Source organism: Martes martes (assembly GCF_963455335.1).
Source record: "Martes martes genome assembly, chromosome: 16".
Classification (NCBI taxonomy): Eukaryota; Metazoa; Chordata; class Mammalia; order Carnivora; family Mustelidae; genus Martes; species Martes martes.
The window spans coordinates 9,713,795-9,726,876 of NC_137904.1; positions in this window are offsets into that span (position 1 = coordinate 9,713,795).

Genomic DNA, 13,082 nt, shown 5'->3' on the forward strand with positions numbered 1-13,082 from the left:
CCAGCTCTGTGAAAAAAGTTGATGGTATTTTGATAGGGATTGCATTGAATATGTAGATTGTTCTAGGTAGCATAGACATTTTCACAATATTTGTTATTCTAAACCAAGCACGTGGGATGTTTTTCCATTTCTTTGTGTCTTCTTCAATTTCTTTCATGAGTGTTCTATAGTTTTCTAGGTATAGATCTATTGCCTCTTTGGTAAGGTTTATTCATAGGTATCTTATGGGTTTTGACGCAATTGTAAATGGGATCAACTCCTTAATTTCTCTTTTTCCTTTTTCATTGTTCATATATAAAAATGCAACTGATTTCTGTGCATTGATTTTATATCCTGCCACTTTCCTGAATACCTATACGAGTTCTAGCAATTTTGGGGTGGAGTCTTTTGGGTTTTCCACATAGAGTATCACGTCATCTGTGACTTCTTGCAACTTCATCTTTACTTCTTTACCAATTCAGGCGCATTTTATCTCTTTTTGTTGTCTGATTACTGAGGTTAGGACTTCTAGTATTATATTGAACAACAGTGGTGATTGTGGACATTCCTGCTGTATTCCTGACCTTAGGGTATAAAGTCTCAGTTTTTCCCCATTGTGAATGATATTTGCTGTGGGCTTTTCATATATGGATTTTATGATATTGAGGTATGTACCCTCTATCCCTACACTGTGAAGAGTTTTAATCAAGAAAGGATCCTGTACTTTGTCAAATGTTTTTTCTGCATCTATTGAGAGGATCATAGGGTTCTTGTTCTTTCTTTTATTTATGTAGTATATCACATAGATTGATTTTTTTGAATGTTGAGCCACACTTGCAGCCCAGGAATAAATACCATTTGGTTGTGGAGAATAATCTTTTTAATGTACTGTTGGATCCTGTTTTCTAGTATCTTGGTGAGAATTTTTGCATCCATGTTCATCAGGGATATTGGTCTGTAATTCTCCTTTTTGGTAGGGTTTTTGTCTGGTTTTGGGATCAAGGTAATGCTGGCCTCATAGAAAGAGTTTGGAAGTTTTCCTTCCATTTTTATTTTTTGAAACAGTTTCAGAAGAATAGGTGTTAATTTTTCTTTAAATGTTTGGTAGAGGGATGCCTGGGTGGCTCAGTCGTTAAGCATCTGCCTTCGGCTCAGGTCATGATCCTGGGGTCCTGGGATCGAGCCCTGCATCAGGCTCCCTGCTCCAAGGGAAGCCTGCTTCTCCCTCTCACACTCCTCCTGCTTGTATTCCCTCTCTCACTGTCTCTCTCTGTCAAATAAATAAATAAAATCTTTTAAAAAAATGTTTGGTAAAATGTCCCTGGGAAGCCATCTGGCCCTGGTTCTTGTTTGTTGGAGATTTTTGATGACTGCTTCACTTTCCTTGCTGGTTATGGATCTGTTCAGGTTTTCTATTTCTTTCTGATTCCGTTTTGATAGTTTATATGTCTCTAGGAATGCATCCATTTCTTTCAGATTGTCTAATTTGTTGGCATATTTTTGCTCATAATATGTTCTTATAATTGTTTGTATTTCTTCAATGTTGGTTGTGATCTCTCATCTTTCATTCATGATTTTATTTATTTGGGTCCTTTCTCCTTTCTTTTTGATAAATCTGGCCAGGGGGTTTATCAGTCTTATTAATTCTTTCAAAGAACCAGCTTCTAGTTTTGTTGATATGTTCTACTGTTCTTTTGGTTTCTAGTTCATTGATTTCTGCTCTAATCTTTATTAATTGTCTTCTCCTGCTAGGTTTAGGCTTTCTTTGCTGTTCTACTCCAGCTCCTTTAGGTGTAACGTTAGGTTGTGTATTTGAGACCTTTCTTGTTTCTTGAGAAAGACTTGTGTTGCTATACACTTCCCTCTTAGGACTGCCTTTGCTGCATCCCAAAAGTTTTGAACAATTGTGCTTTCATTTTCATTTGTTTCCATAATTTTGAAAAAATTCTTCTTTAATTTCCTTGTTGACCCATTCATTCTTTAGTAGGATGCTTTTAGCCTCCATGTATTTGAGTTCTTTCCAACTTTTTTCTTGTGGTTGAGTTCTAGTTTCAAAGCATTGTAGCCTGAAAATATGCAGGGAATGATCCCAATTTTTTGGTATCAGTTGAGACCTGATTTGCAACCAAGTATGTAATCTTTTCTGGAGAACATGCCATGTACACTAGAGAAAAATGTGTATTCTATTGTTTTAGGATGGAATGTTCTGAATATATCTGTGAATTGCATCTGGTCCAGTGTGTCATTCAAAGCCCTTGTTTGCTTGTTGATCTTCTGCTTAGATGATCTGTCCATTGCAGTGAATGGGGTGTTAAAATCCCCTACGATTATTGTAGTATTATCAATGTGTTTCTTTAATTTTGTTATTAATTGGTTTATATAATTGGTTGCTCCCATGTTAAGGACATAAATATTTACAATTGTAAGATCTTCTTGTTGGATAAACCTTTTAATTATGATATAGTGTCCTTTCTCATCTCTTAATGCAAATTTTGGTTTAAATCTAACTTGTTTAATATAAGGATCACTGACCCAGCTTTCTTTTGATGTCCATTAGCATGATAAATGATTTTCCACCCCTTCACTTTCAATCTGGAGGTGTCTTTGGGTCTAAAATGAGTCTCTTGCAGACAGCACATTGATGGGTCTTGCTTTATTATCCAATCTGATACCCTGTGTCTTTTGATTGGGACATGTAGCCCATTTACATTCAGAGTAACTGTTCAAAGATATGAAGTTAGTGTCATTGTATTATCTGTAAAGTCACTGTTTGTGTATATTGTCTCTGTTCCTTTCTGGCTTATGTTACTTTTGGGCTCTCTCTTCACTTAATGGATCCCTTTTAATATTTCTTGCAGACCTGGTTTAGTGGCCACAGATTCTTTTAGTTTCAATTTATCCTGGAAGATTTTTATTGCTCCTTCTATTTTGAATGATAGCTTAGCTGGATAAAGTATTCTTGACTGCATATTTTTCTAATATAGCCCTGAATATATCATGCCAGTCCATTCTGGCCTGCTCAGTCTCTCTGCATAGATCTGCTGCCAGTCTAATGTTTCTACTAGGCTACAGACCTCTTGTCCCAAGCTGCTTTCAGGATTTTCTCTTTGTCTCCGAGGTTTGCAAGTTTCACATTATACGTCAGGGTGTTAACCTATTTTTATTGATTTTGAGGGGGGCAGTCTCTGTGCCTCCTGGACTTGAATTCCTGTTTCCTTCCCCAGATTAGGGAAGTTCTCTACTATAATTTGCTCCAATATACCTTCTGCCCCCTCTCTTTTCTCTTCTTCTGGGATCCCAATTATTCTAATATTGTTTCACCTTATGGTAGCACCTCTATTTAGAATTCTCCCCTCATGATCCGGTAGTTGTTTATCTCTCTTTTTCTCAGCTTCTTTATTCACCACATTTTGTCTTCTATATCACTAATTCTCTCTTCTGACTCATTTATCCTACCAGTTGGAGACTCCATTTTTAATGGCATCTCATTAATAGCCTTTTTGGTTTTGATTTGATTGGATTTTAGTTCTTCTATTTCTCCAGAAAGGGATTCTTTAATGTCTTCTATGTTTTCTTCAAGCCCAGCTAGTATCTTCATAATTGTTATTCTGAACTCTAGTTCCAACATCTTACTTACATCCATACTGATTAGGTCCCTGGCAGTCAGTATTGCCTCTTGTTCTCTTTCTTGAGGTGAGTTTTTCTGTCTTGTCATTCTTGCAGAAAGTAGTCATTTTTCTCTTTGTCGAGTTGTATCTATTCTTTTCTTAGTTCTCTGGTTGAGCTCGCTGGTGTTCAGAATAATTTGATAGCGTTCTAGCTGAATTCCTGGGACCAGATGAAACTAAGGTCTCCTATTCCTCCACCATCTTGGACTCAGTCTCTACAGCAAGTCTTGATTGATATCAGTTTATCTAAGTGCTCCCATTCTGTTCTTCTTTTTTAATATTGCCTTGATTGTTCTTGGCTCCTTGTATTTTTATAAAAATTTATAATTGCTTTTCAGTTTCTAAAAGAAAAAAAAGAAGACCTGTTTAGGTTTTGATTGGTTTGTGTTGAGTTTACAGATCAATTTGAGTAGATCTGACATCTTTACAACAGTGACTCTTCCATTCCAACAATATAGTGTATTTCCCTATTTATTTAAAAACATTCTCTCAATAATGTTTCATAATTTTTAGTGTAGAGATTTATTATTTCATTAGATTTAGTCATACAGGATTTTTTGTTTGTTTGTTTTTGGTGCTGTTATAAATGATATAGTTTTTGTTTTTGTTTTTTTTGGATACTTCCCTTCAAATACCCGAAGGATTTTTATGTGAAGCAGAGGGCTGGTCACTGATTTTTCCCTGGTATGTGCAGATAGGCCCTGAGCCAACAACTGTCCATATTTTCCCATTTACTCCTCCGCAGCCGTCAGACACACGACTTTTATCCCCATTTTACACTGAACCTCGAAGGTGGAGCCAGGTCTGAGGCAGGGCCTGACTGAGGACTGAGCTGTGCCCCCTTCTGCATTGATCCATACCTGATGTAGGCAAACCTGTGTCTATGGGTTCAACCCTCTGAAGTTCTTTCCAGATGAAAAATTCTGTGACTCCCAAATTCAAATTCAAATTCAAGATTCAAGTTTGTTCAGCCCAACTTAAATGCAGATATTAGTGAATCTCGACATTTTTTAAAGTAAACAAATCAATATATCAATTAGGCCACAACTGAAAACACGATTTCTTAAATCCATAGATCCTGAGTATCAACAATATTTTTTAACCATAACCTGAACAAGGGTTAAAACTTATCACACAATTTGTAAATAACACTTCAAGTTTGCTTAACATCTCTGAGGGGAAAGTGGTTTAAATGACATGGCCCAGACCTCCCTATGAGCTCCAACCAGTATTTGTAGACAGAACTACTGATACCTCCACTATGTGTCTCACATGACCCAAACAGAACTCGCATCTGCCTGTGTCTGGTCAACACTGGTCATACTTTTTGGCTGACCAGCACCTTTGACATCCTTCCTAGGTTGGGGGAATATCCCATGTGGTAAGTGAGAAATGTGTTTCTCAGAGTTCCTTGCAAATAGACATCTACATGTGATCTGGGTTTGGCCAGGCACACAACCCTGTGTGAGGTGCTGCAGTAGATCCAGGAGCCACTTTAGTGATGGTGGCCACCAGGATGCCCAGGGTCTAGTTGTACCAGCTGTAATGTCCAATGCAGCCCAGTATCTGGCCCTGGGCACTGGTGCTGTGTTCTTCAGGGTCCGCAATCTGGACAGAGCTTCTGGTTCTCCTGAAGAGCCTGCGAACTGGCTTTACACTTAAATAAATCTATCCCTGTATAATCTTGAATAAATTGCTTGGCATGGATTTTATTGTTTGCAACTAAGAACCTTGCCTGATATGCACCACTCCCCAAGCTTGCTCCCCGCCATCCCCCCTTTTCAGTAGAAGGCAACAGGTTCTCTCCACTTGCCCATGCCTTGACTCCAACAGCCACCCTGGTCTCCTCCCTCCCCCTCCATCCCAGGGCCTGGGTCTTACTGATAATTCCACCTCCTGCATTGCTTGAGTCTGTCCAGTTCACCATTTCTGCGGCCAGCCTTCAAGCCCATGCCACCGCCACCTCACCTGTAGACTATTCCTTAAGCTCCTGCCCTCACACTGGAGTGATCTTCCTGGAATGCAGACCAGTTCAGGTCGCCCCTCACTGAGGCTCTCCAGTGTCTGTCCCCCTAGTTGATGAATTTTGCTGGGGAAGCCTTTCCTGTGCAGCCTCCCTGAGCTCTCCCAACCCCCTGCTGGCCCCGCCCCTCTTCTTATCCAAACAATGATCATTTCTCCCGCCCTAGGGTTCTTGCTCATGCACTTCTGCCTGCAGTTTTATTCCACCCTTTTCTTCCCCCCACCCCTACTTTACCTTTCGTTCTCAGCTCCTGGGGAAGTCATTTTTGTCTTTCTTCTTAGGGAGACCCTCTCCTTCTTGGACCTTTACAAACCCCTGTTCTTCTGGAAGCTCAGCATGGTGCTTACCTATTCAGTCTTTGCCACTTATAAGCAATGTGACCCCAGGCAAGTTACTGAATCTATCTGGGCCTTAGTTTCTCTGTTTCTTCATCTGCAAAATAAGGTTCATGATGTATACGGCTCCAGCTTCAGCGTCTACGCTCCTCTGTTCTGTCTATGGTTCTGGACGCTCGTGTTTCAGGCTGCGTTGCTGTGTCCTCTGGCTTCAGTGGCAGGTGCCATCAGCGATCAGAGGGAGAGAGCAGTCAGGGACTCGCTTTTTGGCCCCTTCCCCTTCCTTGGCTTGGGCCATGCGTCTTACAGAGGGGCAGTTCTAGGGGTGGGAACAGCCTCTCACTGTGGCTGCCCTTTGGGGGCCTCTTGATTTTGCCTTAACTCTAAGGCACCATAGTCACCTTGTTAATATGTCTCCTTGGAGCCATGGGTGAATTCTGTTTCTACAGCCCAGAGCTGTTGAGAGGATTAAATGAGCATACTCATGATAATACCCTTAGCACAGCGCCTGATTGGCCTCATTTTAACTCATTACTTTTCCCAAGCATGCACGATCACCTTATTTCACAAGGGATGATTTTTTAGTCTGTTTCTGTCAACAGACTGGATCTGATGTGCAAAAAACCTTTCTTAGCTGTATCCCCAGAGCTTAGCACAGAGCTCAGCACATTTGATGAGGATTTGATGAGTTAATGGTCCCACTTGCCAGTGTGCAGTACTGTCCTGCTGCCAGGAAGAGAAGAGGTAGGAGTACCCATGGGTTCCCTTCTGTAGTTGTTCAGGGTGTGGACTGCAAAAGTTGCCTGGCTCAGGAAACAAGGCTCAGATCAGCCTGTGCTCTCCCATCATGTTGGTCTAACAGAGAGAGATGTTTTTCCTAATTTGCTCAAAGGGGCTACATGAACTAGTGGTTCCTTGGTTTTCTACCTCTAAACCTAGTTTTTATTCATTCACACAGGAGACACCATGCTCCTGCCTATGTCCTGCCTCCCAGCCCCCTGAGTACCTATTTCCCTTTTCATTAGTTCCTCTCTGCCTTCCAGGAAGCCAGTAGCTCCCCAGGGAAGTCCTCTAGCTTAAGAGAGGCCTGCAGAAACCAGCCAGGACAGGGCTTCCAGGAAAGTTTCCGGTAAGCCTGAGCACCAGAGCCACTGATCTTCCTGATAGACGGGGGCAGACAACAACAAGTGAGTGGTCAGGCCCAGGAGAAACCAGTCGTGGGCGGCTGCAGAAATAATGGCCTTGGCCTCCAACTGGACTAATAGGCAATTAGCGCCAGAGGGTCCCCATCCAACCCCAGCCCATTAAACACAGGGTGACTTCAACCAAATCCTGCCTTAAAGAACTCTATTTAGAGGCAACTTAATATAAATTGTTCCATAAAGAGGGGAAAAAAATCCCACCGATCCAGGCAAGAGAACAGTTCTTAGTGGGAGTTTCTAATAAGTGGGTTGGAGAAGCAGCCGGGCTGTTGAAAAACTCTGCAGGTAGGCCCGTGGAGGCCATCAGCTTTCAGTTCAGCCTGTTCTGTTTCCCTCTGTGCCAGGGCCTCTGCCTGGCCCCCGGTCTCTTTCATATTTGGAACCAGAAGGGCTGCACTACGCGCTGAGCAGCATCTCTGCCGGTGCACAGGGAGTCAGGCCTGCTCATGCCTCATCGCAGGAGGCCCAGGGTCCAGGTCCTGGATGGAGCATGAGTGTGAGACCCTGGTCACACCCCTGTGTCATGCGTCCCTTTCCCCTTGCTCCTCCTCCCCCGTGAGGAGAGAGAACTGGTAATAAGGCCTCCCCTCCAGGCAGCACCTGAGCAAGGCACCTCTCAGGAATCATGAGGCAAGTTTTCCAAATGCTGATGTCCAGGAAAATCTGGAAAATCTGGAAAATCTGTCTGTCTGCAGCGGCGCCTTAGTGTGGGCACTGTAAGCCTTCCCCTGGTGCCTCCATATGCAGGCTTGAGACCACTGGTCCCTAAGGCCTGTCCTAGACCTGTTCTCTTGCATGGTTAGCCTCCTGTATGCAGCTGGGAGACGTACAGGTACACCTCCCTAACCCCCAGAGCCGTGGTTTCCAGGTGGATTTTCTGGACCAGCAGCCTCAGCATCCCTTGGCAATGCGTTAGAAATTCATATTCTCGGGCCCAACCCTAGAGCTCTGGAATCAAACTCTTGGGCAGGGCCCAGCAATATATGCTTTAACAAGCCCTCCAGGGGATTCTGATGTGCTCTCAAATCTGAGAATCCCTGCCCTAGAATAATGATAGAATTATCCTTGTAGTTCAGGGCTCTTCAAACTGCCCCGTGCACAGGACTCAAATTAAAAGGTGAATTCTGATGCAGCCGGGGGAGGGCCAAAGATCTGCGTTTTGGACACAGTCCCCAGGGCTGCCACTGGTCTGCAGACCACGTCAAGCAGCAAGGTTGTAGATACGCTGACTAAGAGCTCGCTGTGGGCCACGTACTTGCTATGCCCCGTGTTTGTGTCTTATTTCGTCTTCCCAGAAGCACCAAGAGGTAGACGTTAATTATTATTTCTGAACAGCTTTATTGAGACATAATTCACATTCCATAGAATTCATGCCCTGGAAATATACAAAGGCTTTTCATATATTCAGAGTCGCACCCCCATCACCACAGTCAATTTTAGAACATTCTCATCCTTCCCAAAGGAGACACGACTCGTCTTAGCCATCACTCGTCCTCCTGTAGGCAACCAACCTTCTCTATAGATGTGCCCCTCCTGAACATTTCATTTAACTTTTTTGAAATCCTTCTATTTAAATTAAATTACTTAACATAGGGAGTATTATTAGTTTCAGAGGTAGAGGCGGGTGATTCGCCACTCTTACATAACCCCCAGTGCTCATTACATCACATGACCTCCTTAATGCCCATCACCCGGCCACCCCATCCCTCCCACCCTCCTCCCCTCCAGCAACCCTCAGTTTGTTTCCTGTGATTAAGAGTCTCTTATGCGGGGCTCCTGGGTGGCTCATTGGGTTAAAGCCTCTGCCTACGGCTCAGGTCATGATCTCAGGGTCCTGGGATTGATCCCCGCATCCGGCTCTCTGCTCAGCAGGGAGCCTGCTTCCGCCTCTCTCTCGGCCTCTCTCTCCGCCTGCCTCTCTGCCTACTTGTGATCTCTCTCTGTCAAATAAATAAATAAAATTTAAAAAAAAAAGAGTCTCTTATGGGTTGTCTCCCTTTCTGAATTCATTTTGTTTTATTTTTCCCTCCTTCCCCTATGATCCTCTGTTTTGTTTCTTAAATTCCACGTATCAGTGAGATCATATAATTGTCTTTCTCCGATTGACTTATTTCACTAGTTCCTTCTAGTTTCCTCTGTTTCCTTCCATGTCATGGTAAATGGTGAGATTTATTTTTTTAATAAAGATTTTATTTATTTATTTGACAGACAGAGATCACAAGTAGGCAGAGAAGTAGGCAGAGAGAGAGGGGGAAGCAGACTCCCTGCTGAGCAGAGAGCCCGATGCGAGGATCGATCCCAGGACCCTGGGATCATGACCTGAGCCGAAAGCAGAGGCTTTAACCCACTGAGCCACCCAGGCGCCCCAATGGTGAGATTTTTTTTTTTTTGATGGCTGAGTATTATTTCATGATAGATAGATATATAGGTATAGATAGATAGATTCAGATATAGATAGAGATAAAGATATAGATTATATCTATCTATCTACCAATTTATCTATCTATTCCCTCCGTCTTCTTCATCCATACATGTGTTGATGGACAGCTAGGCTCTTTCCATAGTTTGGCTATTGTGGACATAGCTGCTATAAACATTCGGGTACATGTGCCCCTTCAGATCACTGCATTTGTATCTTGGGGGTAAATACCCAGTAGTGCAATTGCTGGGTCGTTGGTTGGCTCTATTTTCAACTTTTTGAGGACTCTTCATACTGTTTTCCAGAGTGGCTGCACTCACAATTTGCATTCCCACCAACAGTGTAAGAGGGTTCCCCTTTCTCCACATCCTCGCCAACATCTCGGACATTTCCTTTAAGAGGATCCACCCAACATGTAACCTTTTGTGACCAGCTCCTTTCAATCAGCATCGTGTTTTCAAGGTTGGTCCATGTGACATCGTATGTCAGCACTTCATGCCTTTCTCTGGGTGAGAATGCCTTTCCATTGTTGGATAGACCCCATTTTGCAGATCTGTTGGACTGTTGGTGGACACTTGGGTTGTTTGCATTGCGGGGGGTGGGGATCATGGTTTGTGCCACTGTGGACACGGATACACAAGCAGTTCCATTTTACAGATGAAGACACTGAGGTTGATAGCCACGCAGCCTGGGCAATGTCACTGACCATTTGGCGGGGAGGGCACTCTCTGCCTCCTTGCCGGCTGTCTCAGAGGCCCAGGTGATACCACTGCTCAAGGCAGCGGGGGTGGGGGGTGGTGTTTGTTTCTGGAGAAGCAGTGGGGGGCTCAGAGCCAGGGCTCCTGGATCTGTGTCTTGGTTTGAGTCCTTCCCAGGGAACCTTGGGCAACTTGTTTAAGTCTGAGCCTCAGTCTCCCCAGAAGACAAATGATGAGTCTGCTACAAAGTGTGGATGGAGGAGAGGATAAGGATGGGGAAAGTGTTCTTGGTGTGGATGAGGCACTCTGCAGTGTTGGCCGGGCTGGAGTTTCTAGATCAGGGGCCAGAAGGGCCTCTAATGCCCCTTACTGAAGCCTGTAATGTAGGATCCAGGGAGAGAGAGACAGAGAGAGAGAGACACAGAGGCAGGCAGCAGGGGTGCCTGGTGGGGCGGGGTGAGGCGGGCTGCCTGATTCAGAGTAATGAAGCTTTTCACCTCCTCCCACAGCCATTTACCCAGCCCTAGGGGTAATTGCCATCATTTCAAGGCTGGGTAATGCTAGGCAGATTAGGGAGGGAAAGGCTCCCTCGGGTTGAGCAGGAACATTAGGCACAGTTATAAATGTCAGCCGCTGACAAGAGCCTAAGCTGGAGGGCACAGGCTCCTAGCTGCCCGCCTGTCCCGCCCCTTCTCCGCATTTTGGGGCCAGGCCGGGGCAGGCCCCAGCAGCTGCTTGGGCTACTGCATGCCCCGTACCTTACCCACCACCTCCTCTGCCCTTCAGGTCCCTTCAGCACAGGGTTCACCCTGGTTGTATTGCTTCGTATGTGCCCTTGGGCAAGTGCGTGCCTCAGCCTCTCTGAGTCGCATCTGCAAAATGGGTGCAACAGCAACACAGGCTCAAACAAGTGCCTGTGAGCATTTCCCACGGCCAGGCCCTGTTGTATCCTCCCAGCAACACTATGAGGCAGACTCTTCTGTTATCTCCATGTATCGGAAGAGGACAGAGCGATGAGGCCCCATCGTGGGCCTCAGTTTCCCATCTGCAGAATGTGGATGTTTGGCTAGAAGAGGGGACCTCAGCCAGCGCTGTCAGGCCCCACAATCTCTGATTGTCCTGAAGGTGGGGGCAGAAATCCTGGGCTTCGGGTAGGGTGGTGGGAGGTTGAAGGAAGGCTTTTTCCAAAGTCAGCTGACTTGGGTCCCGTCCTTCGTGACACCCAGGGATGGAGGAAGCCCGATGTCTGGGCTCGCAGCTACAACACCGCCCTGGCTGATGGGGAGGAGAAGGGGAGGGAAGGTCCATGACAGGCAGGGAAGCCAGGCTGGAGTGGGAACCTCTCCCCCACACTGGGAGCCCGGGGGTCGTAATGTGGAGGTGGGGGACCATGCTCACTGGGGGCTGCCACTCACTGTCGCAGGTGACACCAGCTGTACGCTGCTCAGAGCAGGTGTCAGCCCTGTGTGTAGGCATGGTGATTCCAGCAAAGCCGAGGCCAGACCCAAGAGGGTCACATTTGGAACGACAGGGAAGAGACAGGTGGAGAGGAAGCGGGAGAAGGGGACAGGGACGGAAAGGCCAGCGGTGTTTTCCTCCCACCAGAAAAGCCTGTGGGGTCCCTTCCTCAGGGCCTCTGCCCCGATCAGGGAGGTGAAATCAGTCCCACCTGGGGCCATTGGGCCCATGATTCCCCGGAACACGGAGGGGGTCCTACATGTGGGTATGAGGAAAGGGTTGGGGACCCCAAGGAGAAACCCAGACACCGGTCACCCGCCCTTCCTTCTCCCAACACCGTATTATATTTCAAACATATAAAAAGCTGGAAGAATTTCAGAGAACAGCCATATCCCTACTAGCGATCATCGTCGATGCTCTACTGCCCTCGTTTTATTACACACCCGTGCGTCTTTCCATCCCTCCAGCCACCCGTCTTATTTTTTGATATATTTCACAGGAAGTTGCAGGCGTCAGGACACTCCACCCCCCGACACTTTATACACCAGTCATTAACTGGAGGTCCGTATTTGCTAACGATTCTTTTGTATTTTTTTAAAGATTTTATTTATTTATTATAGAGAGTGCAAGAGAGAGCACGAGCAGGGGGAGAGGCAGCGGGCAAAGAAGCCTTTGTTGAGAAGACGCAGGGCTCGATCCCAGGACCCCGATCCCAGGACCCTGGGACCCCAGCCTGAGCTGAAGGCAGACCCTCAATGGCTCAGCCGACCCAGCCACCCAGGCACCCCAACAGTCCTCTTATAAAGGTGGTGTTTACAGGCAGTGAAATGGACAAAGCTAAAATCTACCCTGAAAAGATAGCCACCAGTGAGTTGACAAATGCACAGACCCGTGTAGCTCGAGCTCCTTCAAGACATAGGGCATTAGCATTGCCGGGAAGGTTTGCCCTCCTTCCTCCCCTTTTGCCCCCCGCTTAGAAAGCAGCCCCTGCTCCGATCTCTCCCACCACTGCTTGCTGTTTCCTGTTCCAGGACTTCATGTGCGTGGAGTTGTGCAGCGTGTGTGTGTTTTGTTACTGCGGTGGTGGAGGGGGCTGGCTGCTTCGGCTGAGCGGGTTTATTTTGAGATCCAGGCCTGTCGCCGCGTGGATTCAGGGGGCATTCTTTTTATTGCTAAATAGTACGCCACAGCGCCATAGCCTCCATTTGCTTATCCACTCATCTGTCGTTCCTCTGAGATGTTCTCAGTTTGGGGCGAGTCTGAATGAAACTGCCGTGAACATTTGTGCACGAGCCTTCGT